This window comes from Colias philodice, chromosome 26 (genome assembly GCF_061535455.1).
Source record: "Colias philodice isolate Cphi_HAF_F1 chromosome 26, ilColPhil1 Martin Lab GWU primary, whole genome shotgun sequence".
In the NCBI taxonomy this organism is placed as follows: domain Eukaryota; kingdom Metazoa; phylum Arthropoda; class Insecta; order Lepidoptera; family Pieridae; genus Colias; species Colias philodice.
In genome coordinates, this window is record NC_143111.1 from 2257569 (window position 1) to 2283234 (window position 25666).

The following is a 25666-nucleotide window of genomic DNA, read 5'->3' on the forward strand; positions in this document are numbered from 1 at the left end:
TTTAGTAAAATTGATACAAATTTACATTGTAAATGCAAACTTGAAAAAAAGATCGATTTTTTAAGAATCGATTTTGTAGGCCTCGATTTTTTCGTGAATCGATTCATTAGACTACGATTCGAATCGATTTAAAAATCGATCTTTTGCGTAAAGAATCGCCATCCCTAAACGGTCACAAACTTTTGCCAGTTGCCAGTTGCAAAAACATTATAAAAATACCTAGCAAAATATGTTTATTACGTCTTGTTTAATACAATTTAAAAAAGTGATTTACCTACATGCATATTACTTTTTATAATTATTGTTTTAAACACAATCGTCTTCTATGTGATAAAAAAGTTAGTTGTGAAAACTTGTAATTAAAAAATATTTCATCTTAATGCATCTACAGACGCTCCGATTTGGTTGGTGCCAACCATCCGACCACGACCAAATCGGAAAGTGTAGAGAGCGGTCGGTCCGACATAATTATTATTAATATTGGTTTGACGTGGTCGGATGCGCCGGCGGTACCGACCAAACCAACTTCCTATCCGATCCAACCAAATTGGAACGTCTGGAAGCTTTGTTCCGACCAAATCGGCTCATTCCATAGAGTAATATAGGTAATTGGCTCATTCACATTCGCAACGCCGCCGGTGTAGGACGTCAACATGAACGCCGAGGGAGTTACGTCACCGAACGTGACATATTAATAAAATTGCTGGAACTATATAAAGACTTTCCCTGTTTGTGGGACTTAAGTAAAAAAGATTACGCAAATAGAGATGCCAGAAATCAAGCGTATTTTATTATGTTAGAAGTATTAAAAAAAATTGACAGTGCGGCTACATTAAAAACCTTAAAAAATAAGTTGTAAGAGCCGCATATGACTGTAATTTTCTCTATTTCTATAGTAGAATTTAGCCCATTCTCTTCGTAGTATGGTCAACTGACATATTACTCTATGGTCAACTGACAGCTGGAAGGCCAACCGTCGGACAATCTGTAGCAATGTTGGAATGGTTGCCTTGTCGGTTCCGATATGGTTGGCACCAACCAAATCGGAGCGTCTGTAGATGCTATTACCTTCAAATTTCAATCCAATGTCAGTTAAAAATATTTCAAGTTTGAAGGATTTGAACATAATATATTATTATACTCTTTGGATTTGAACAATATTTTTATCATCATGAATTTCTTAGCAAACGGTGGTTGTATAATTCGTTCGTGTAAGGCAGTTTACAAAACAACACCAACGATGTTAGAATTAACCTGGCATCCACTGCATTATCCTCCACCAGACAGAAAAATATACATTCGTCCATCACAGAAGACAAAGGAACAGTTGTACAAAAAGCTGCCTACGGGAAATCTTGCAATAAAATCAGGTTACACAAGTAAGGCAGAAATCATTAATTATTCTGGAGTTTCTGTTGATTAGATGACAACATAAGATATGGGAAATGAAGAATGTGTTTTATTTTCTATAAATCGTATTATCATGGATCATCAGGTAGGTACTCACTGTTCTACTACTTAGTCTATTATTTTTTTTAAGTCTAACGTGTATGGCATGCTGTTGGGCAAGTGCATGAAATTGTTTTGATAAAAGCGCCATCTTATGAACACGTTCCTAACTAAATACGTAGTTCTGTGTTACAGGATTTTTGCAGTACATATACTCACTACTAGATGGCAGTATTCACAATATTTGTTATTTTCAATTACACTTATTTATAGCCTAAGATCCCACTGCTCAATTCCGCAAAGAATTTGTTTTTAATGATTTTTTTAAAGGTTTGTAGTAGGTGAACCGTAAAAGTTGGCAGCAAGTATTTGTATCCAATAAATTTTAGTATCAAAAATATAAATTATGAGGTTAAAATCGCGCTGCACAATGACTGGTTAATTTTCTATTAACTAAGAACCTTAGAGTATTTATACTACCTACTGTATATTATACCTACACACAATCACCTTTTCATCTAAATCCATTAATATAATGTTAATATAACGTTATTTAAAAACAAAATTAAAACTGAAAAATTTGCATAACTTTTTTTAGTACTCCCAAAAGGATACAGGATGTGATCCTTTTTATTATACATACATACATTATAGAAAGAAAGAAAGAAAGATTATATTTTAGAATATTGGAAGTGATGGATAATAAACAAAAATCATTAAAGAGTCAGTTTAAAAATTTAACCACTCACTGCTTTTAAACAAAGATTGTGCGCATGAGTGTGGGACGTAGACGTACATCATAATGACATATCGTGGTTTGAATCTATCAATTATCGCAACTTCACTTTGCTGTAGGTATATTGTAAATTGTAATATTGTGTTAACACTTAACTACATGTAGTCCTCTAGATGAAAACCTGCAAATGTAATAATATAATATTCTTAGTGTAAGACCTACCACAAAAAAGAGCATACATTTCATAGCAATTCGTCGAGAACATAGTTGGCTATACGCAGAGGGGTTGTTATTCCTCTCGACCATTAACTGGACGCGATGAATAAAACAAAAGGAAAATCCAATCCAATGATCCCAAGTGCATCCCTGTTACGCATCGATCGAACACACACATACACACACAGACGCAGTGCGAATAAAACAAAATGCATCCCCCTCCCCTTTAGTCTAGTCTAGACAACAAAGGAGAGACGGGCCACGCTACGCCAACCTTGGCGCGCACGAAACTAGACTCAATTTTGAGGTTATAAAGATGGCGCGAGACGCACTTAAATTTTGTTACCAACAGGAAGCAATGTGTTAGGTGAAGTTTAAACTTAATTGCGTTTACAGATTTTACGGTGCGGATGTTGAGTGCAAAGTGGAAAACTGATAAAGGCTAGGCTACGGCGCGAAAACTACTAGCTACGTAGTACGTACCTACGGAGTCGAGTCTGAGTAACGTTAATGTTATTAACGGTATATGCAAATTACTGAAGTTTATTGTATGTGAGGAAAAATAATTTGATTATAATTTTTTTTATAGAACAGTGTACTCTGTAATAAGGGCGCGTAGGTATCTCATACTATGGTAGGTTAACTTAACATCCGTGCTAGTTACGAACACACTTATTTGTTACCCTATTCTCAATTCTGTCGCAAGATTCATTACCTATAATTTATATCATCCCAATAAGATCTACGTTTTTTTATTCTTTTAATGATTAGGACAATTTCCGGTTTAAGTATTGCGGTAGGTAGGTATTTACTACGAAAAGTTTACGGATATTATTCGTTGATCTACAATAGTATTCTAGAAATTTAATGTCAAATACAAACTTTAAGAATGAAATATTGTAAAGTAGGTAGGTACCTACCGGGGTAAAACCTATCCTATGTGCTAATCCAAGTTACCATCAATATTTCTGTGTTAATTTTCGTTTTGATCGGTTCTGTACCTAGTATTTGCGTGAAAGGGTAACAAACATACACATACACATCCATCCTCACAAACTTTCGTATTTATAATATTAGTAGGATAGTAGGATAGGATTTTTCCCGATCCAAGACGAAGTGTCCCCTAACATTGAAATTATTTGCTTAAAACTGAAATTACTGTAGCCAACGTCGGCAATTCCTCTTGAAATATAAAATCAAAGTTCACCCCAAGTCGTCCTTTGCAGTGTATCTTTTCTTCAGTTTTCTAATTAAAAATCGGGAAAGTCAATTAAAGTTGTGCGATCGTGCCCCCGGCTGTGCCTGGTTTGGTTTCAGCTAATGAATTGTTGAAGATCAAGTTTGATACTAAATTATTATCTTGGAAATCGATTCATTGAGATTTAACAGACGTTATTGTTTATGGTGTATACGTACTTAATAATTGTTTAAACTTTAAGCTGCTAAAGATAAAAAGGTAAAGGTGAGTACTGATGCAACGTATAAACAGAAAGAATTTAATATTCACAACCGTTTATAAATATGATTTTATTTTTCAATCAATATTTTTATGCTTATGCATTGAAAAAAAAAACTAAATTATTTGCTCTAACCAACCACCTAATGCAAAAGCGATGAAGTCATTTTGGCGCCAATTGACTTGTTTACCACAGACTAACCAATAATGCCGCTATTCACGATACAGCACCCCGTTCATACACACAATAAAAGCAGTGACGCTGTCGGTGGTCGATGGTGGTTCGTGGTGGCGTGTCGCGACGCATCGATCGTCACCTGTAGCCTTTGTAGACTTCCCTGTATGCACTACAGCTACCGCTATGCTTGTATGGCTATCAGACTGGCCAGTTAATTGCTTCAAAGATATCATTTTTTTATGGAATGGGGAAATAAAGCAACGATTTTGTGTTTGAAAAAGTATTTTATTTTTATTTTATGCATTTAAATTAATAAAACTAACATGAAGTATTGTTTGAATATTTACAAAGAAAATGATTTTTCATACGTGCCTGGAAAAAAGAAAAGCCGTTTTTTTTATAGATTTGGCAGTGGGTTTGATGGATATTATTCAGAAATGTTGTTAAAATTTAAAATTGTTTCGTAATTATATTATTTAATATTTTCTTGTCAATCCATACTAATATTATAAATGCGAAAGTAACTCTGTCTGTCTGTCTGTCTGTTACTCAATAACGCATTAACTACTGAACCAATTTGCATGAAATTTGGTATAGAGATATTTTGATACCCGAGAAAGGACATAGGCTACTTTTTACCCCGGGACATAGGATAGGTTTTATCCCGGAAATCCCACGGGAACGGGAACTATGCGGGTTTTTCTTTAACTGCGCGGGCGAAGCCGAGGGCGGTAAGCTAGTTTACTATAAGAAGAATTTATAGAATTGTGAAAAACTCCATATATTGCATTTCAAAGTAGGTAACACCATGTATTTAATCTATGAAAGGTATTTAATTTCTGAATATTTTTGCATTGTTTGAAATAATGGAAAAGCTAACTAGGTTAATTAACACTGACAATAAACTAACAGAAGGTAGGTAAGTATATTTAGTCTGTTGCCTGCATTTTATCGTAAAACCGAACCCTTACAAGGTTTGCGCGGGAAACTTAGACACATAAATAACAGTTCAAGCTTATTTCAACGCTTTTAACCTAGAATAATGAATGTCTTGAACAGAATTAATGCTTTCAGCTAATTACTTTCACGGTGGAGGCTAATGGTTTTTATGTTTGTGGTAAAAATCTTTATTACGTCAAAGGTTTGGGTCGCCTGACTCTGTTAATGAGTGGGTGGTTAAACTCTATTGTAATTAGTACCTAAAGATAAAAAAGTATGCCGTAAAAAATATTCTTGTGTATGAAGGGATAAAATTGATCATTAAAGGTACATATTATAAAAAAATATATTTTTTTTAATTCATAGGGCTTTTTAGTTATGGAGACTGATGTGGGTTCATACTACATAATATTATATAAAAATTTGGTTTTATATTAATTTAAAAACATGTACATAACAATATATTATGTGTGTTTATGGGTAAAGTTAGTTCTGCATGCTATTAGAAATTGATTTGCGATCTGACATAATAATAATGTTATGTACTTAAATTAAAAAAAAAACTATAATTTATGTCAAATCCAATCTATAGTTAACCGAATTCTAACCTAACTTTTATCCATAGACTCATAGATGCGGTCAATTATAATAGATACTATAAAGTAATTTAATTACAAAATACGAAGTAAACCTAAAAGCGTTAAACGCTGTAATCCTACCGAGAATACATCTAAATGTAGATACGCAAATATTGACTCTATCATCTGTTAAGTACTGTGAATATTCCACCGATTTTTAGCCCGGAGACGGAAAATCCCATTTCGTTCGCAAACAACGTACCGATTAAGTTGTAAATACGCATAAATATAGCTGTAATTACGTGTTTGTTTGTTTTGTAAAAATCAATCTGGTTTTCCACAATGGAGACAAATTGGGCGATTGTGTTTTAGACGGTATATCTTGTGGTTATTTTTTTGTTAGAATGAATAGAAAGGCGGTGCAATTCTTCGTTTTGAATGTTGCTTTGATACTAATTAGAATGGATTATTTTTTTAAGGTTACATTTATGAGAAATATGCTGTCTCCTTGTACTTATCCTGAAGCTGCTCGCTCTATGTTACTCGTACATGGCAAACTTAAAGCTTTTTAAATATTTTTAAAATCGATCGAATAGTTTTTGAAGTAACTCCTAACACACAAACAAATTAAAAAAAAGCTTTTCCCTTTATTATAAGAGAATTCTTACCTTATGATACGTAATATTATATACCAAGTAGGTGTTCATGTATATGAATGTCGATTACGGCTTCAATTTGCTGTTTTTCGCGAAGATCTATTAATGGATATCATGTTCCAAATTCTTAAAAAGGCATTAATTTGATAGCTACAACAAGGAGATATTTCAATAATATTAAGTATCGGGATTCTTGGAAACATTCGCGGGGTACTGTTACGATTTATCATGAGTTTCGTTTTCCTCTGAAGTGTCTCTTTTCGTATTAATTGAGTATGTATTCGGGGAATTTCCAAATGTGAAAAGCGTAGTGACTAATCTGTTTGAAATTCAAGGTACCTACGTAATAAATACAATAATGGGTAGATAGAATTATGTGTTAATATGTACAGTTAAAGTAATGATGGCTTCTTCCAATCAAATTTTCATCTCCTAATTTCAATTAAATAAAAAATATAGTTTTGTAATTTGTTATTACAAGCCTATTGGTATAAAAAAATGGCGCCAAGAATTATCTTTTAACTAGCTGCGCTATGCGGTTTCACCCGCATGGCTCCGCTCCTGTTGGTCTTAGCGTAATTATATATGCCTTCCTCGATAAATGGACTATCTAACACCGAAAGAATTTTTCAAATCGGACCAGCAGTTTCTGAGATTAGCGCGTTCAAACAAACAAACATAAAACTTCAGCTTTATAATATTAGTATCTATAGATTAAATGAAAGGATTATATTTTAATTAAAATGAAAGAGCGAAAAATAAGAAGGTGCGATATGACAATGAATTTTGTATCAAAAATGTTATTATTGCGTTTATATAGTATTTTTATGTCTTAACTATAAAATGTAGAGTTTTTAAATAACAGAGAGTGGGTTGAAATATCTGTTTCAACAAACGCTAAGTACACAAACTTAAGGCATGGTTACACTGCGACGAATATAAAATAATATATATTTTATTGTATTTCTTTAAAGTTACTACATTACAAAGAACATAATTATGAAAGCAGCTCAAATTCTTTGTACGACAACAATCCAATACATTTTCATTTCCATGGAAACATGACAGAAGACAGAAAGAAAGAAAAAAAAAACATTTAATTCAATACACAATGAGAAGCTTAAAAATAAAACACAACAATAACAATTTCCATATTTTTATTGAACTATGTATACCTACATATTTTCTTTACAGGCAACTAGATATATGCCTAATGCCTATATATTTCCATACCATAAAATTTTGTTCTTCGCACCTCAGACACATAAAACTGAAAGAAAAGAATAAATTCGATTGCTCTGGTGGAATCACGGGTGGCTGAACGGTCATGCGCGCGCGTCGCGCCGGAGCCTCGCCAAGTGATCGATGTTTTACTATTCTTGAAAAAAAAAACTCATTTATAAAGCATATCCGCATGGCTCCGCTTCTGTTGGTACTATAGCCTTCCTCGATAAATGGGCTATCTAACACCGAAAGTACCTATTTTTCAAATCGGACCAGTAGCTCTTGGTATTAGCGCTTTCAAACAAACACACTCTTCAGATTTATAATATTAAGTATAGATTTGCTATAAAACTAAATATCAAGCTCCTACATTTGATCTTCCAGTGTGCACCAGGCCTTATTCAAGCTCAGTACAACCACAATATACAGATACATACAGTAAGGAAACTTCATACAAAATGTTCGAAATGGCTCCCCCCCCATCAAGCGTGTTTACAAGGGTATTGAAGGGGATCGATAGTAGCGGGTGACACATCCACAGATTTTGAATATAGTATGGAAAAAAGTTTAAAGTGATGTCAATTCACATTAAATAAATATCGATTGTTTCAGTTTGTAGCCCTTTCAATAAATATATTTGTAAATACCATATCTGACTACAAGTTAAAAAGAGACTATTTTTTAATTTCTATAGATATGGCAGTATGAGTGTTATATTATGTTGACATATTTTCTATCAAAATGATAGCTACAAATAGTACCTATTAGGAGCCCAGTCTGTTTAAAGATCGCATCTATTTTTTACGCAATCTAGAAGAGCACAAAAATATAAAAAAAGGAAACCTTAAAAAATCTTGTTTAAATTTATGTGCATAATTACGTAAATATTAGGGAAGAAAAAGATAGATATTATAATTATTGTATTTTTATCGATACGTGGCATCTCCACTTTGTCAAGCACTAAGCCTGTCAAACTATTTTCTTTTTCTTCCTAAAACAAAAAGGTAGAGTTCTATATTATTATACTATGCTCGTATAATAATAATTTTAATTTATTTTTGCATATTTTGTGTTTTTAATTTAATTTAATTTATCGTTTTAAAAATAATTTAGTAGGTATACCTACATACAAGTATTGTAAATTCTGGTTTAAAATAATTATTGAATATATGTATGTATAATACAAATATCAAGCATTATAAATAATTTAGGTACATTAAATAGCCTTCGGCGTCCATAACAAAACTAGATTTCGAAATATAGCACTGATAAAAACGTAGGTATTTACTTTTACAAGCTGTATTAATTCGGATTGTTTCTTCTTGTAAATTCATATTTAGGCTACACCATTTTTGTATTTTAACGGGTTTTAATCTCCAAATTACCACAAAATCAACTGTGAAAAAAAGCAAATAGAAATATACAGGCCGAATTGATAATCTTCTCCGTTATTTTTCAAGTCGGTTAAATATCAAAAAGTAACAGCCCTATAGCTATACGTCATAATTTCATGGGGAAGGCTTAGTTTCCTAACTGTATGTACGTAGTATATATCTGTCAACTGTGGTACAACGTAAGTAAATCTAAAGATGCATGCTGTGTGCACTCAAATTATATACAGCCAGAATACACTGCTTAATGTCCCATATCATAACGTACAGCTTTCCGAGTAAAACCACTGTGTACGGACGACCTTTACAAATATTTTATATATTTCTTTCAGTGACTTCAAAAGAAGGCTATCATTTTAACGCAAATATATTATGTAGTGTCAAAATTGTATATGATATGATATTATTTTATAATAAACTAGCGGTCCGCCCCGGCTTCGCCCGTGGTACATATTTACGTTTTCTCTACATAAAAACCATCCTCGTACTTCAAGGAATATAATAAAAAAAGAATTATCGAAATCGGTTCAGCCGTTCTCGAGTTATGCGCTTACCAACACATTTTGCGATTCATTTTTATATATAAGAAAGATATTACATTCGTATATAGGTTATATTTTTTGTAAATACCTACTGAAATACATAATATATTTTAGAACTAGCGACCCGCCCCGGCTTCGCACGGGTGCAATGCTGATACTAAATACACTACAGAAAAACTATGAACGTTGTATATAAAAACATAGCGGCCCGCTCCGACTTCGTACGGGTATAAAATAGATAGCCGGGCGGCCGGCCGGTACCGCCGCAAACGCTACGTCCCGCAATTTTTAAATCTGTAATATCTTCGAAAATATTCACTTAAATCATACGGTGTAAAGGGCCATATAGATCTATATTAAATGAACAATGTATTCAAGGTATTTAATTGGTTAAGGATTAATGCTGTATTGGTTAAAATCGCATCGAAAATTAGCCATTAATTGTTGTAAAAAGTAAATGACAAAAAAAAGTTATTGTGGGTTATCCATAAGAGATAGACATATACCATCGCGGACTTTTCTGTAGACCTTTTCAATGTGTATAATAGTTAGTAGTTAGTACATTATTTTCATAAAACTCGTAGGGTTCAGCGTTTGCAATGTAAGCGGAAAAAATGTAATTTTTTACGACATCACATTAGAAACCTCAAAAATAACAGTACTTCTCCACTATTTAATGAATGTTATTATACATATAAACCTTCCTCTTGAATCACTCTATCTATTAAAAAAAACCGCATCAAAATCCGTTGCGTAGTTTCAAAGATTTAAGCGTACAAAGGGACATAGGGACATAAGGACATAGGGACATAGGGACAGGGAAAGCGACTTTGTTTTATACTATGTAGTGATAAACAGAAGAATTTCTCAAAATCAATTGAGTAGTAGTTTTTTCTGTAAATATATTTGAATATTAGATATGTTTAATCGATTGAGAGCAAAACCGAGTGCAAAGCTAGTCAATACCTTGTGAAATGAAGTTACATAAATTAACCACGGGACTCATCAAAACAAAACCTAATCCAGAAAACAAATGAACACGAACTTTATAAACCTAGTACCAACATGCAAGAATTAACAAATGTTACCAACATGAGAAAACGAAAGAAAATCACCACGAAGCATTAATTTTTAACACCCATGTGAAACCAAACTCGCGTTAGAAACACACCAGTAACTTATGCGAATTGAATTTTAACTATTCAGCAGAGTTATCTTCTCTGATCGTGACATGTGTCTAAATGAGTGATTTATGTGTTAAATTTACCTGCAGCTTGCTTACGTAGTACTGTGTAGGATTATATTATCTGTACTAGTATGGAGTGAAACTATAGAATCTGTAGCGTTTGAGAGATATAAAATTAGTTTATCTTCATGTTGTGAATGTTTTTATCATGCATTGGAGATATAATAATAACATATTACTAATTAAGTAGGTTCCTTTAGGCTAAAATAAATTTTTATTTGTATTTTAAATGTAAGCTCCTACACGTAATCCAATGGGTATAGAAAAACAGACATTTTATACAGGTTGCCATCAAAAGGAAATTATAAGTCGAAAATAAGTGATTTATAAAATCTTGTTTATTTCAAGATACCTATATTTTTGCTTCGTTCACGGAGAAAGATAAAATACCTTAATTTGTTTTTAAAAGGCAGTTAATTCTCAACCAAGCAACAAATCCAGTTGTTTGTGAAGACCGAAAATATAAAATACAACATTTTATTTACGATGCCGTTCCCTAGGTGGATATTAAATATATTTTCTCAAGGATAATTCGTTTAACAGGGGCTACAGAAGTAATTGCCTAGTATTGGGGAATCGGCTTTTGCTTTGTACAATGTAGTATTGTACTTCGATAAGGGGCGTATGTTGATCAATATAATATGAAATAAAAATGTTGCTTACAATTTTGTTTCCTTTCACTGAATCGTAATCATATCTAATACCTAGATAGAAATTCTAGACAAAATGCACTTGTAGGTTTTGACTTCTTCCACTGTAATAAAAAATAAAGCCCTAAAAATGGTAGTTTCTTCTTTTGAAATGGTCACATTCCTTTATTAAGTATCTATAGTAAATATATGATATTTATTATCGGTCTAAACAAATATAAAACATTAATGTAAGTCAAATTGGAAAACATATAGAAGGTAGTTAAATTTAAATGTTTTAATATTAACTAAACCCTAACATAAAGCTTCTCACTCCAACTTATTCAATACATCTGTATACAATCATATAAAAATTTCATTAGGTACGAATAGATAGAATAAAATATTTTCTATCTAAACAGACACGCGAAAGTAATTTATTGTTGATTAAAATCTGCACTTAGAAACTTCAAATAAAAGTATTTCTCGCAACAATGGCTCTTCATACAATTCATCAATGTTGGTTTAACTGAACGAACGATACAATAAATTATTGGTAATCCTAATAAATCTTGAAGTGCAAATCTGCACCTTGCGGGTAACAGCGCCTATTTGCATATAAATGGCTTTAACCCAGCGTATGCCACATCTAAACATGGATCTAGGTAGGCTGGATATCGCAATCTTTGTCATACTAGGTAGTAGGTACCTATGTACTGTATATAATACAAAAGACGAAATAATGTATCGATTCCCGGTGGAGACAAGAAAAAAATATGTCTCGGTATGGTAGGATACAGAAGGCTGATCACCTACTTGTCCTTAAAGAAAAATCGATCAGTGAAACGGATGTATGCATAATGCATCTGCCCCTTACCCCACTACGGGGACACGGGACTTCACTTTTATGACATCAATGAATACATGTTCAGAATGTTATTTTATTGTGCTTTGAAAAACCAACCATGGGTTTGTTAAGTCTACATCATCGCTGGTTTGCGTCGTGCTTGAGGTTGACGGAAATATTGTTAAATTGGCTGTATGATCACAGGTTACTTAAAAGTTGTATGATGTCGAAGCATTTTCGAAATTATGTACTTTCATTATTATTAGAGATATGCATCAATTTCTTTGTCATAAAGTTTAATATCTAAACACATAATTTAATAATGTACTGCTCAAGCAACAGGTCATCGAATGAAAACATACATTGGGAGCACAATTGGGAGTATTGGACAATTGACATATTAAAATAGTAATTATCATCAGCCCATATACGATCGCAATGCTGGGACACGAGCTTCCTATTTACAGGCCATATCCATAGTAAAAGAGCATAAAAATAACAAATGTAAATAAAAATAGTACCTAATAGACAATGCCACATCTAGTTATACTAAATCTGGCTGTAGCCATGTTTGGTTTCAATTTTCAGATAGAAAGGTCGAAGTTAGTATTTAGTAGTGGATTGACTTTGTAGGATCGTATTGAGACGCAAATGGTGATTGTGGGTTATTTACGAAACCTCTGAAATGGGAGATTACGATTTATCTTATGTATAAACTAGACTATATTTATTTTCGAAAAACTTGATTTTGCTTCTAACTTCTAACTTGAATAATAATCAATATTACTTACAAGCATGCACTTAGTTTTTATACAATATCTATTCATATCTTAATATATATAAATCTCGTGTCACAATGTTTGTACTTTGTCCTCAATGGACTCCTAAACCACTTAACCGATTATAATAAAATTCGCACACCATGTGCAGTTCGATCCAACTTGAGAGATAGGATAGTTTAAACATGTAGGTACCACAGGCGAAGCCGGGGCGGACCACTAGTATGTATATAAATACAGTACCTAATAAACTAATTGTTATTAAGTTTTGTTATGATAAATCGATAAATATATTTGCACGCTCAATTAATTATTAAGATTAATGTTAGAGTCTATGTAATCTGTACCCACCTAACATCTTCATAACATTCTGCAAATAAAGAAATTTGAATTTGAATAAAATAGTTGTGTACAATATTTATTTTTTATTATTTATATAACAAATTGGACGGTGGTGTAACTTTACATAGAAAAACGGTAGTAGGTAGATAACTCTCTTAATGATATTTATAATGTAATAAAGAAAACATCTGAAACGTATACACAATATTATCTATACTAATATTATAAAGAGGAAAGGTTTGTATGTATGTATGTATGGTTTTCACGCATAAACTACTGGACCGATTTTGATGAAATTTGGCACAGACAATCTTTAGACCCTGAGAAAGAACATAGGCTACCTTTTATTGCAAAATATGTACCACGGGCGAAGCCGGGGCGGACCACTAGTAACTAATAAACATCCAGATAAACAGAAAAAGTAGCATAAAAATACATCATTGCTATCTTCCAAATACATTCCTCTCAAAATACAGAACCAAAACAAACAGGATCTAAGCAGAATTCATTTCACCATCCCCTGTAAAAACCGGCCGCCATCTCACCATTTATATTTAATAATAACAACCCCTCAACTAGGGGGTGACATAAAAATCGATATCCATGTCTGGAAGGGAAGCTACCCTCCGAAATCCCTGTGCATCGAATTTCTGCATTCGAAATGCAATCGAAGTGATATTTTGGACATTTTTCGGATGATGTTATTGGCTAAGTTAAGTAAAGCAGTAAGTAATAAACATATTTTAGTGTTGAAATATTGTAAACGATTAACCAAAGCGTACAGCTAGCATCCTATAAAACTAAGTCAGGCACTAGACTTTACTTTTCAGAAGTTTTTTAGAATATTTTTGATGTTTATTGTACATTGTGTGTAGTTGTTAACATTATAATAAGGTAACAAAGGTAACAAGAACAAATATAATTATTTAATTGAATAATCAGAAAATTATCAAAATTTTGATAGTTCTCGTTAAGTATGTAGAGTTTTTGTGTAATTTTTTTGTGATCTTTATGTACAAAATATATACTAGTAAGTAATGTATTAGGTATGTGTGGCCTTGTTTATTAAAATGATACAGCAGTACGAATCTCGTATTTTACTGAATCGCGACACCTTCCTTAAAAAAGCATTTAGGTACTGCGACAAGTTAATAGCGTTAAATAGAAATTGAAGAGGTCTCCGTCAAAATTTCGTTAAAAGTCAATTTCGAAATAAAACATCGAAATTCGAAATGGAAATCGAAATAAAATCGATTACGATTTACGGGGAACGATTAAGACTTAATTACTGATTTAAATCACCTGAGTGAAGAGGTGTCTCTGTTGAAATGACTAAACTGATAGAGCCAAGTGTCTTTGAAGTACGAATTTGAAGTGAATTTTAACTCTATATATTATCAAAAACTACAATAGTTTGATACAATACCTATATAAATGCTAAGAATATGACATGTTTTTTAAGTATTTTATTAAATTACTAGCTGTGCCCGCGGTTTTACCCGCAGTGCTCCACTTTTGTTGGTCTTCGTTTGCAACAGCTATTTAAATATAATATATTATGTGTTCAAAATAAAACCAATTTATTTTTTACACTTTTAAGTTTGCATTTCATTTTGATTGTATCAAGTAGTACTACTGCCTCAAAACTTAATGATCTGCAGAAGGCCTCAAACAAAGTGAAACAAACGAGTATATTTTCTGGGTATCTGGGTACCCAATTGCCAACATTTTAAATTAAAAGCTCGTATATATTCCGTAAAGTAAAGGTCACAGAAACATTTTTATAGCAGTTTTAATGGTAGGTAATTATGTTAAAGAAAATTTATAACGTGTTCGCTTACACAATTGCTCTGGTTCATAAATTTCACTATTAAAAACTGAATTCACGTACAATGTATGCATATTACTTGAAAACTAATCACGACGCCCATAATAATTAATAACATAGCTATATCATCGGCAGAAAATGGCGCCTTACACGTAGGTAATACTCGTTGAAATTACACCTTATTCCCTTGCATTAAAGTTTCAAATAGCTTGTCAATTCATTGGAACTGAAAATATAATATGGCCGAGATGTCTCTGGACACTGCACTCAGCAAACTTAGATGTACTTTGAAATTGATATTTGCCATGCAATTATATGCTTTATGGAATGTATTTAAGGGCCATTTAATTGTATTGGATGGACGTCTGATGAGTTAAGGTTTGTACACATCTGCGGTAAAAGCTTTTTATGTAAATTTTTTATTAAAAACTCTGGAAATTTGTTTAATTTTTAAGCCCTTTGAATATATCAGTTATTATTTCTGCGTTTTACAAGCTATTACTCTATTTATTTATTTAATATAAATTGCTTTACAAACAATTCTCAGCTATCGATAAAAACTATTGTCAATAGTAATTCGAACATCACAATATATTGATATAAAAATATTTACAGACATTTTCGTCCTATCAATCAAGCTTTACTTAAAACGTTTTGACAATAATATCATTCATCATATTATATGAGAAATTCCATTTTTGTTGTATTCCAACAAAAAATTGTGTGTTTAATATTTCTATTTCTTCTTTTAGTTTACGTCGATCTTGTGCGATTTGAAAGAGGTGTGTTTAATCCCTAAAATATTAAGCTAAGAGAAGGTAAGGACACAAGCTAATATTTAGTTGCTCAAAAAATATTTCTACAATGACGTAACTAGGTAGGTATGGAACTGGGGGGTTACCATGAATCATGATGTCTTAAAGCAGTAATATTTCCAGTGTGGGAAAGAGATAACTCCCTGAAGAGTGAAGATGTCTTTAAAATATAGATTGGTTATAGTCATTCTAAATTTTTCAAAATTATAAAGTTAAACAATGAATAAATTTCTACCATTTCCTACCATAGCTGTGTCCTGCTCTTGCTCACATGAAACGTCAATCATAAAAACAAGACAGGTTATTGCAATAACTAATCCATTGAATGAATGCGAATGGGTAACATTTTATAAGTAAGACCGTAAATATTCTAATGGTTATATAGTAATTTAAGTTGTTCTAATGTTGTGTTTATTTTTATGCTGAACCTTGTTATATTCTCTCATAGACAGATATTTTTAACTTATGATCGTTCGATTAGTTCGTTTAATTTCATATTATATATCTTAATAGACATAATTTTCCACTATCCAAACATTATGTTTTACTATTTTTCTTGCAAAGACTGAAATATTTATATTATTTCAACACCCAATGTGCACACAGATCTCTGTCATGCGTTTACAAGAGTCCACTTTGAATCGAATTACAGCATCGATATGAATATTTAGTCGATCGTAAGTCGATTATGAAACAATTTTACGGGATGGAATCAGCAATTGAGTTATTTGTAGGGGATTGTTGAGGATTATTTAGATATTAAATGGCATTTTGCTATAGATTCTTAAATTTCAATTCAAATTATATTCTGTTTTCTGTTGGATTTACAATAGGTCTCATTGAGGTTTTAAAAAGTTGATAGGTATTCAGTTTCTGTATAAGGAGTAGTGGTCTAGAAGAAGAAAGTTTCACAATTTGTTCATTTTGCACTAGCTGGTTCCCGTGACTTCGTTCGCGATGATGTACGGACCTTTGTTATTACAAATTGTCTCTTCTAGTTTGTACTTTTCTCTGTGGTGATAAATAATTTTTGTTTGTTTCTTGTTATGATCGTTGTGCCACGTTTGCTTGGTTCATTGACGTGTTTTTGGTTCCTGATCAATATGAACATTGGCTAATTTGTGAAAACATCTTAAAAGTGAAAACTGCTTATTCCTTAAATATAATAATCACATTTGTTCGACCGTTTGTTTCCATTATCTTCGGTAGCAGTAGTTTCTTATGAAAATTTAGCTATTTAAGTTTTTAATGTTTAATAGAACAATAGATTATAGAAGCAGGTAGTAAAAATAAAACACACTCATTTCATTAAAAAAAATATCTTTATTCCTATAATTATCTTCTTCTTTCTTCATCTTGAAATTTTCCCTTATACGATTATTCTGCTTGCAGCAAATCAACATCAGTCCAACATCAGGAATAACCTGGTGAAAGAGAAAAAAATATATTAAAATAATATCGTACTTTAGTTACATTGAAATTAAAATTAAATTAACATACAATTTGGTATATCTAACAGTCCCTTCCCAAATCCCTGACAATGACGAGAAACAGGCTACTTATATACTGAGTACATGTAAGGAATATTTTATAATTCCCGCCATAAATATTCATTAACTTCCCGCAATTAGACAGATGGACTCCAGTATTATGCTAATAGAGTACGGTTTCATAATATTTTGCGGGAAATCTTAAGATATTGTGGGCTTAATGAGCTGTTTTTACTTTTAGAGCTAATGATCCTCGGTCTTTTTTATCTATATTCTATTCACAACCTTTGTGTGTGGTTAGCGCGAGCGGTTGACTCCGGGAGGTGCTGGGTTTGATATCCGTTCATAAAACATAAAAAATTCAAACCTGATCTATTTATCTATTATGTGGCATTTTTAAAACATATGTAATTGTGTATTTTTTCTGTTGTATGAAATGCACATATTTTAAACTAGCGATCCTCTCCGGCTTCGTCTGATATACATGTTTGCGTTTTCTCAAGGAATATTATAAAAAAAATTAACGAAATCAGTTCAGCCGTTCTCGAGTTATGCGCTTACCAACACATTTTGCGATTCATTGTCATTGCGTTAAGAACCATTTCATATGGAGAAAACGTGTACAATGTATACATACATACGTAATGTAAACATTGTACCACGGACAAAGCCGGGGTGGATCGCTAGTAATATATAAAAACAAAACTTATACGAAAAAGATACAGTAGGTAGGTAACATATAAACTAGTTAGGCAGCCCCATCATACATCTGAAAATGCATTAATAATTACAGGAAAACGTATTCAAGATGCTCTTTGAGACCTGATTTCATTTAATCACGAGTCTCCTGCTGGATAAGACATAGTTTAAGGGATGTCTCATATTGGATTACAGTGCAGGCCCATTGAGTGTTTACTTTATTTATTTATTAAGTTTTAGAGGTAAAGCCTAAAGGTGATAAAAAGAGGTGACACATACCTATGTGAGAATAATGTTTAATAAGAAAAAACTATGGTTTCTAATTATGATTAATGATTATATGATTTTATTATGCTAGCTCTGTTACAAAATTATAATGAGAGAGTGTTATAAGCCGGCATATTAGCTAAAAAAGTGTAAGCGTCTTTGTAGAAGGTGGGCACCCGGGTTGTAGATCATCTTGCATGCAGGTCTCTATAATATTCTTGCTTGTATCGAGCACATATCGGTGAAAATTAGAAGATTAAATACACAATATTCAAGCTTATATCTTAAATGTAATTATCTACTAGTGAGAGACGTGGCATTAAAAAACTACGAATAAGTATTAAGTATGTAATATAAATTATCAAATGTTTATACAATTATAGAATGCAATATCTAACACAGTATGATACCTAATAAAGTCCGCTATACTCATTTATAATACCTGTTTAAACGCCAACTGAATAAAAAAGTTACCTGTACCTGTACATCTTTAACTGTTGCTTTCCATATGCTCGCTAGTGTAAAATCTGTAATTACTTAGCTAAGACGCTCAGGTGATTATGAACACTTTTTTCCAAAGGTCCATTCGATGGACGCTAATTAATTCTCTCTATAAAAGCGTAATATGTCCTTTGCTTTTCGTATCTTTGATTACCAATCTTGGATTAGTTTTCGGATTACCTTTGATTTTATTTGTTACTAGCCGCTTATCCCGGCTTGACCCTGGGATAAAAGTAGACATACAATATTATAGTGTATGTTACTCGGGAATATAGTAGATGGTAACGGTAAAATAATTATGATGTATCTTTCTTATTGTAAACATATTCGGTCTAGTAGTTTTTTACTTAAATCGCAACAAAGAAACAAAAAAAATATCCATTTCATTATGGGTGTCCTGCAATTTCATCCGCGGGAAGAACGGGCTAAAATTTTTGTTTCCCAGTTTCACGTGTATAGACGTGTATAGGTGATGATTTTTGAATAAGTAACTAGGTATGTATCCTACTAATATTAAAAATGCGAATTTTTGTATGTTTGTTTGTTACCTACTCTTCTAGCAAAAGCTGCTGAACCGATTTTCATGAAATTTTGTACACACATAGAAATTTTGTACATAGGTACATAACTTGGATAATAGATAGATTTTTACCCAAAAATACAACGGGTAATAATTATGCTAGTTTTCCTTTGATCACGCGGGTGAAGCTGCTTGCGAAAAGCTAGTAACTATATTGTGTAAACTTAGAGCCTAAACGATAGCATGTTTAGGTACATCTAAATAAAGTTTTAAAATTTATTTTAGTAAGTAAGCTCTACGTTAGAATTGTGCTATATAACACTACCAAGTTATTAATGTTGTGCGACAAATCCATATCTCAGTTGAATTATAGTAATAAGGAGATAAATTAGGTCATAATCTGATAATGAACTGTTGATTGAGATCGTGGAATTACACACATATCACATTAACGGATTAGATCTCTGTTATCAGGACCGCTACTTAGTCGTGGTTTTAATGTATATGTTATTCTAGGTCATGTATATGTCTGTGACGTTATAAGCGCGTCACACACGGTGAAGATACTATAATATTTTATGTTAAGATTCTCTAATATAAAATATTACAGTATCTTAAGGTATCCGGTATCAGCGTTCTGACCATCATTTTTCTGAAGCCCGAAATTTTGTGTCAGTGTTTCGGGTCATTTGTAACAGGATGGCGGTTCTACAGGGGTCTTAGTACGCAATGACAAAAAGAAAAATGATGGTCAGAACGCTGATACCGGATACCTTAAGATACTGTAATATTTTATATTAGAGAATCTTAACATAAAATAATATAGTATCTTCACCGTGTGTGACGCGCTTTAGACAAGTAAAATTGGTTCGGTAGGTTTGGAAAAAATGTAATAATAGGATCCACATCTACACACACATGATGGCTTATGTTACTGGAATACTAATTAACTTTGGGATTCTCTTAAAAGTAATTGTTAAAGAATTTTTAATGCACAAAAAATATTTTAGACGGATTAGGCAACAAATTAAAAATCTAGGTACTAATAAGTTTAAATAACTAATTCATTGTAAGATAATTTCAAATCCAACAACATTATTAATTTACTTCTCCTTCCAAAAGTTTCATAGCAAAGGACACGCAATGAAGTTTTTATAAAGCAAATACAAGTAGGTAAATAAATATAACAACATTCTACATTGTTAAATCTCACATCCTTTCGTTATGATAAGCCACAGTAAGTATTGAGGTTAATTTTAGAGATTCTGCAATTTTATCATCTATAATAAAAAATGAATCCCAAAATGTGTTGGTGAGCGCATAACTTGAGAACGGCTGAACCGATTTTGATAATTCTTTTTTTATTATATTCCTTGAAGTACGAGGATGGTTCTTATGTAGAGAAAACGTAAATATGTACCACGGGCGAAGCCGGGGTGGACCGCTAGTAATAAAATAAAACCGCGTTATATCAATAAACATAACCTACATCAATATGTGTGCCCTTCACACACACAAACAAATACATGCAACCCTCGCGAACTATTTACTAATATATATGATTGTTGTAGGTGGATGAATATACTGCCATTTGATGAAACAACCATAATGATTATTGTTTTATAGTACTTATTTTTACAGAAACGTCATTTTCTACACTCAACACTGGGCTATGAACGTATGTGTTTACCACTTTAGAAACTATCTATGTACTAAATTTATTTTTCCTAGATCTTAACTAGAGTTGTATAATCAATAATGTATTTGTATAATTTTCTGTGCCGATGATTTTATTAAAAAATGTGTGTTCTATTGCATTTAACTTTTACTTTTAATAAAGGAATGTGAATGCAAATTTTGTAGTTCATTAAATTTATCCGAAATAATATATTTTCAAAAAAAATATTTTCTAGTCATTTACCATGATGACGTATGTGTCAATATGACTGCAACTCTGATGAAGATGAAAGGACAGGGGTCGACCGGGATCAATACTTTGCCCATGGGAACATTGTCAACTGAATCGATACTCATTCAATGTGAGAATGAACTTTGTGGAAAATCCATTTTTGACATTTACCTACAACTTTGTAAAAATGTGTGATAGAAAAACCTTTTGTGATATGGTAATTGACTTTGATGTGAAAGTTACCTTTGTATTTGTAGGTTTTGGATAGAAAATAATAAAAATATGTAGTGTTGAATTTGAATACTATCCTAGTAATGCCCCAAATTTAATACTAATCATCCGGCTTTTTACGTGAACGAAAACATACGTGTTTCAAACCTTGTTAAAGTTGTATGCAATACTTTATACTTACCTCTTTAAATACTAGTACTGCCCCGTGGCTTCATTCGTGTATTATATCCGTACATAATTACATTCAGGTAAGTAACTGTTAAATATTATTTGTCCTAATTCAGACTATAATCAATCTTTTTTACATATTTCATACAGATACGATTAGCTATGCTAACATGCTAACATGAGACAGTAATGAACTTTCCTGTTATCTTAAATCCAACTATATTTACTATAAATTTAAATTTATAAAGAATAAAAAAAAATGATCACGAGGCGGGACTCGAACCCGCATCCTTTCGCTTTTATATTTACTATTATAAATGCGAAAGTTTGTGGGGATGTTTGTTACTCTTTCACGCAAATACTACTGAACTGATTATAATGAAATTTGGTATTTGGGTAGCTGAAGACCCAGAATAAAACATACGGAACGGAAACTATGTGAGTTTTTCTTTGAAAGCGCGGGCGAATCCGTGGGCGGAAATCTACTTGGATAATATTATTAGGCATTGTTCAACAATTAAATAAATAAAGAAATAAACGAAATTTCACGGCTTTAAAATAAAAATATTAAAAAGTTTTCTGCAATTTTCTTCATACTCTTAAATTGTTTGTCATTTAACCAGTATACATATTATCAACTTACATATCAAATATTTTGCCTCAAAAATAAACGTAGTAAGTATGTAAAAGACTACATATTACGCCAACAGTGTTTATCATGAAATACCTAAGTATATGCAAATCTTTTACATGAAGAATATTCCTGCAAATATATGTTTAGGTACTTTATTTGAGTATACAATATTGTATTTAGTTTTATTCTTTCGTGTTACTATTTAAAACACGGTAGCATTACCGAGTTTTAAAATGCATGATATGGATGGAATGTAAATAGTTTTAAAATGCATACACAATTATTAAAAGTTACACAAATAAGATTAACATATTTTTTTGCTATTTCATTTCTTTCAACAACCTAATTTGGTTTCAAATAGAACAAGAATAATATTTTGCAACCGTTCAAATTAAAAAAAGGCATTTTTTAAGCTTAAGACAACAAACACACATCAATTCATTGAATTTAGCTAATCACTTTCACTATTTCTCCTTCACTAACTTGTTTGACAACAGACATACAATGATACCTTGTTGATTTCTTAGCAAATAGCTTCTGAATAGAATTCACTAACTCAGTCATGTGTGTTTGTCTTTGAAACTGACGTTTGCTTTATGTTAGGTCGAGATATGCGGCTTCTCAATAAATTAACACGGAGGCTTTGTAGGCTTTAAAGGGTTCAAATACTAAGTAACAAACTTCAGTGTATGGATCTTTTAGTCTACTGCTGTATTAGTCATCGTATCTACTAGCTTTCCCCTTGAAATCGGTAATGTAGTTCTTGAGATTGGCACGTTCAAACAAACACTTGATCTTTAGCATATTATGTGCTGTTAGGGAATATGATGAAATGGTTTTGTTCTTAAACCAAAGGTAGACTTCTGATAGCGTATTGCAACAGCATAATTGATAGATTTCTCTTTTTATAAGTGCTAAATTAATTCGGAATATGATGATCTTAGCTGTATTACAATCTAAGTAGGTGCGATGGACGCTAGAATTCATAGCCATACCTAATCGATATGAAATCAAGCATTAACTAAACTGGGTTCCAAATTAGTAGCAAATAGATATGTAGGTACAAATGTATTTCTACGATATAATAGTACAGAAGCCTAGCTTTTCAGGTATATGTTCAACTAGCTGTACCCCGCGATTTTACCCGCATTGCTCGATAAATGGACTATCTAACAGTGAAATAGATTTTCAAATCGGACCCGTGGTTCTTGAGATGAGCGCTAGCAAACAAGCCTCATAATATTAGATTAGTTTTATAATATTAGTATAGACTAGCTTCGCGGAGGTACCATCCCTGTTGGTCTTAGCGTAATAATATTATATAGGTATATAGCCTTCCTTGATGTATGGACTATCTAACACCGAAATAATTTTTCAAATCGGACCAGTAGTTCCCGAGATTAGCGCGTTCAAACAAACTCTTCAGCTTTATAATATTAGGTAGTATAAGATTTAACGATACATTATGTAACAGTTTTAAATAAGCTTAATCCTAATTTTTAGTTTTCTTACTTACCAGGTACATTACCTTACTAGCCAGCATTTTCTTCCAGATCCCTTGTAATGTGTGTTTTCTTTCTGGTGAAGTAGCAGTTTTCTATATCCTTGAGTTAATATTATTTGCTTAACAAGTGTCCTAAAGTAGTATTAAAATGTTTAGATGTTTGTGTGCAAATATGAAGATCTAGTGAAGATTGTGCGGAAGAGCTATAAATTCTAGTAGGTTAGGTCTAGAATAGATTGATACTATGTTAATCATTGTAGTCTATACATTATATTATACTAGCTGTGCCCCTTCGGTTTTACCCGCATTGCTAAGCTCCTGTTGGTCTTAGCGTGATAATATCTACATATATAGCTTATATCCTTCCTCGATAAATGCCATCTAACACCGAAATAATTTTCCAAATCGGACTAGTAGGTACCTATTGCCTGAGATTAGCGAGTTCAAACAAACAAACTCTTCAGCTTTATAATTTTTGTATAGAACTATAAACTGTACCTATTGTGCGAGCTTATCCGCTAAACAAGTGTAATATGGATTAAGTATGGATAATGTTTTTTGTAGTGAACTATCTTACTTTCTATTGTAGGCAAATGTCAATATTTTAATTTTAAAAATAAATCGTATTAGGGCCGATTTTTCAATGCTTGGATAAAACTTATCCGTCCAATAAATGATTACACGATAATATTAAAATGTCACGTAAACAGTCAAATACGGGCAATTAGAATACGTTTTTAAAATGGTAGTTTTATACATTAATCGACAAATAAGTTTTAACCAAGGATTGAAAAATCAGCCCTTAATGTATGTATGTTTATATGATTCCTTTTGATAAATTAAATACATCTTTTGAGATAGTGAAATGTGCATACCTTATAAATTAATGTATAAAATGAGTGTGTGTTTTATTTAAAAGTAATCGATAAACATGAACATTATAAATTGAATTTCTCAAGCAAAAAAATCTTATGTCTGAGGTGTAGTTCTGCATTCTACTGAATGATAAAGTTAGTAAGTAGTTCTATAGATCGAGTATAAGGATAAGAAATCTTCAAAACACTATCTTCAATAGCTTACCCTATACTATTAAGTATTCTGTGCTATTACCTAGTAGTATCTTTGTCTATGGCTGACATGTGTAGCTTTACTATCCTACTACTTTACTACTACTTTTTTGCTTTACTGTCACCTATATCAGATACTATACAGTAACATCACCTACGATACTAAGGTAAGTATTTTAGAAGCAATCACTTGTAAAAATATTGAATGAAAGATTTGGTAGACAAAAAGTTTTCTCCTGAAGTTACCAGATATATATTTAGATTTCAAGCATTCAAAATTGTAAATAAGAAATTATTAAATAGAGAAAATTCCATCACGAGACGGGATTCGAACCCGTGTCTATCTGCCATTACGAATGGCAGAATTTTTAGCATTTCGATTAACTATAGAAAGTTCCTATTATTATGGTGTCAAATTCAAACTTTATAATACTTTTGGTAGTAATGTGGGTACCTTAGTATCTTATATTCTAAAACATGGGGTGATTGTTAAATAAAACAAACATTTCAAACCAGTTTCTTTATTTCATGTTCATCATTTTAATACAACATACAAGTAAATTTATCATCAGATATTATTTATCAATTCTTACAGACTAACTTAAATTACCTGAATAACAAGTAGAGTATTATTGATGCGATAATTTCATAACACCACTGTCATTTATAAAATGCTGTTTAACCCACACGGAGTGAATTTAAAAACAATGAAACCAATAACAAAATTAAACCCTTTTATGGAATGTACGGAATCCTGTTTAAATAAATGCTTATAATTCGTATACGAGAGCAAAACTGATTACTTTATAGAAATATGATATTGTC

The 25666-nt window shown here is 32.0% G+C and overlaps 1 protein-coding gene across 1 annotated transcript in view; it reads left to right on the forward strand.

Moving 5' to 3' along the window:
- The window catches only part of LOC149476771 (E3 ubiquitin-protein ligase SH3RF1-like), a 386219-nt gene that overhangs the window by 228134 nt on the left and 132419 nt on the right, over nt 1–25666 (forward strand). The gene's annotated exons all lie outside the window — the stretch shown is intronic.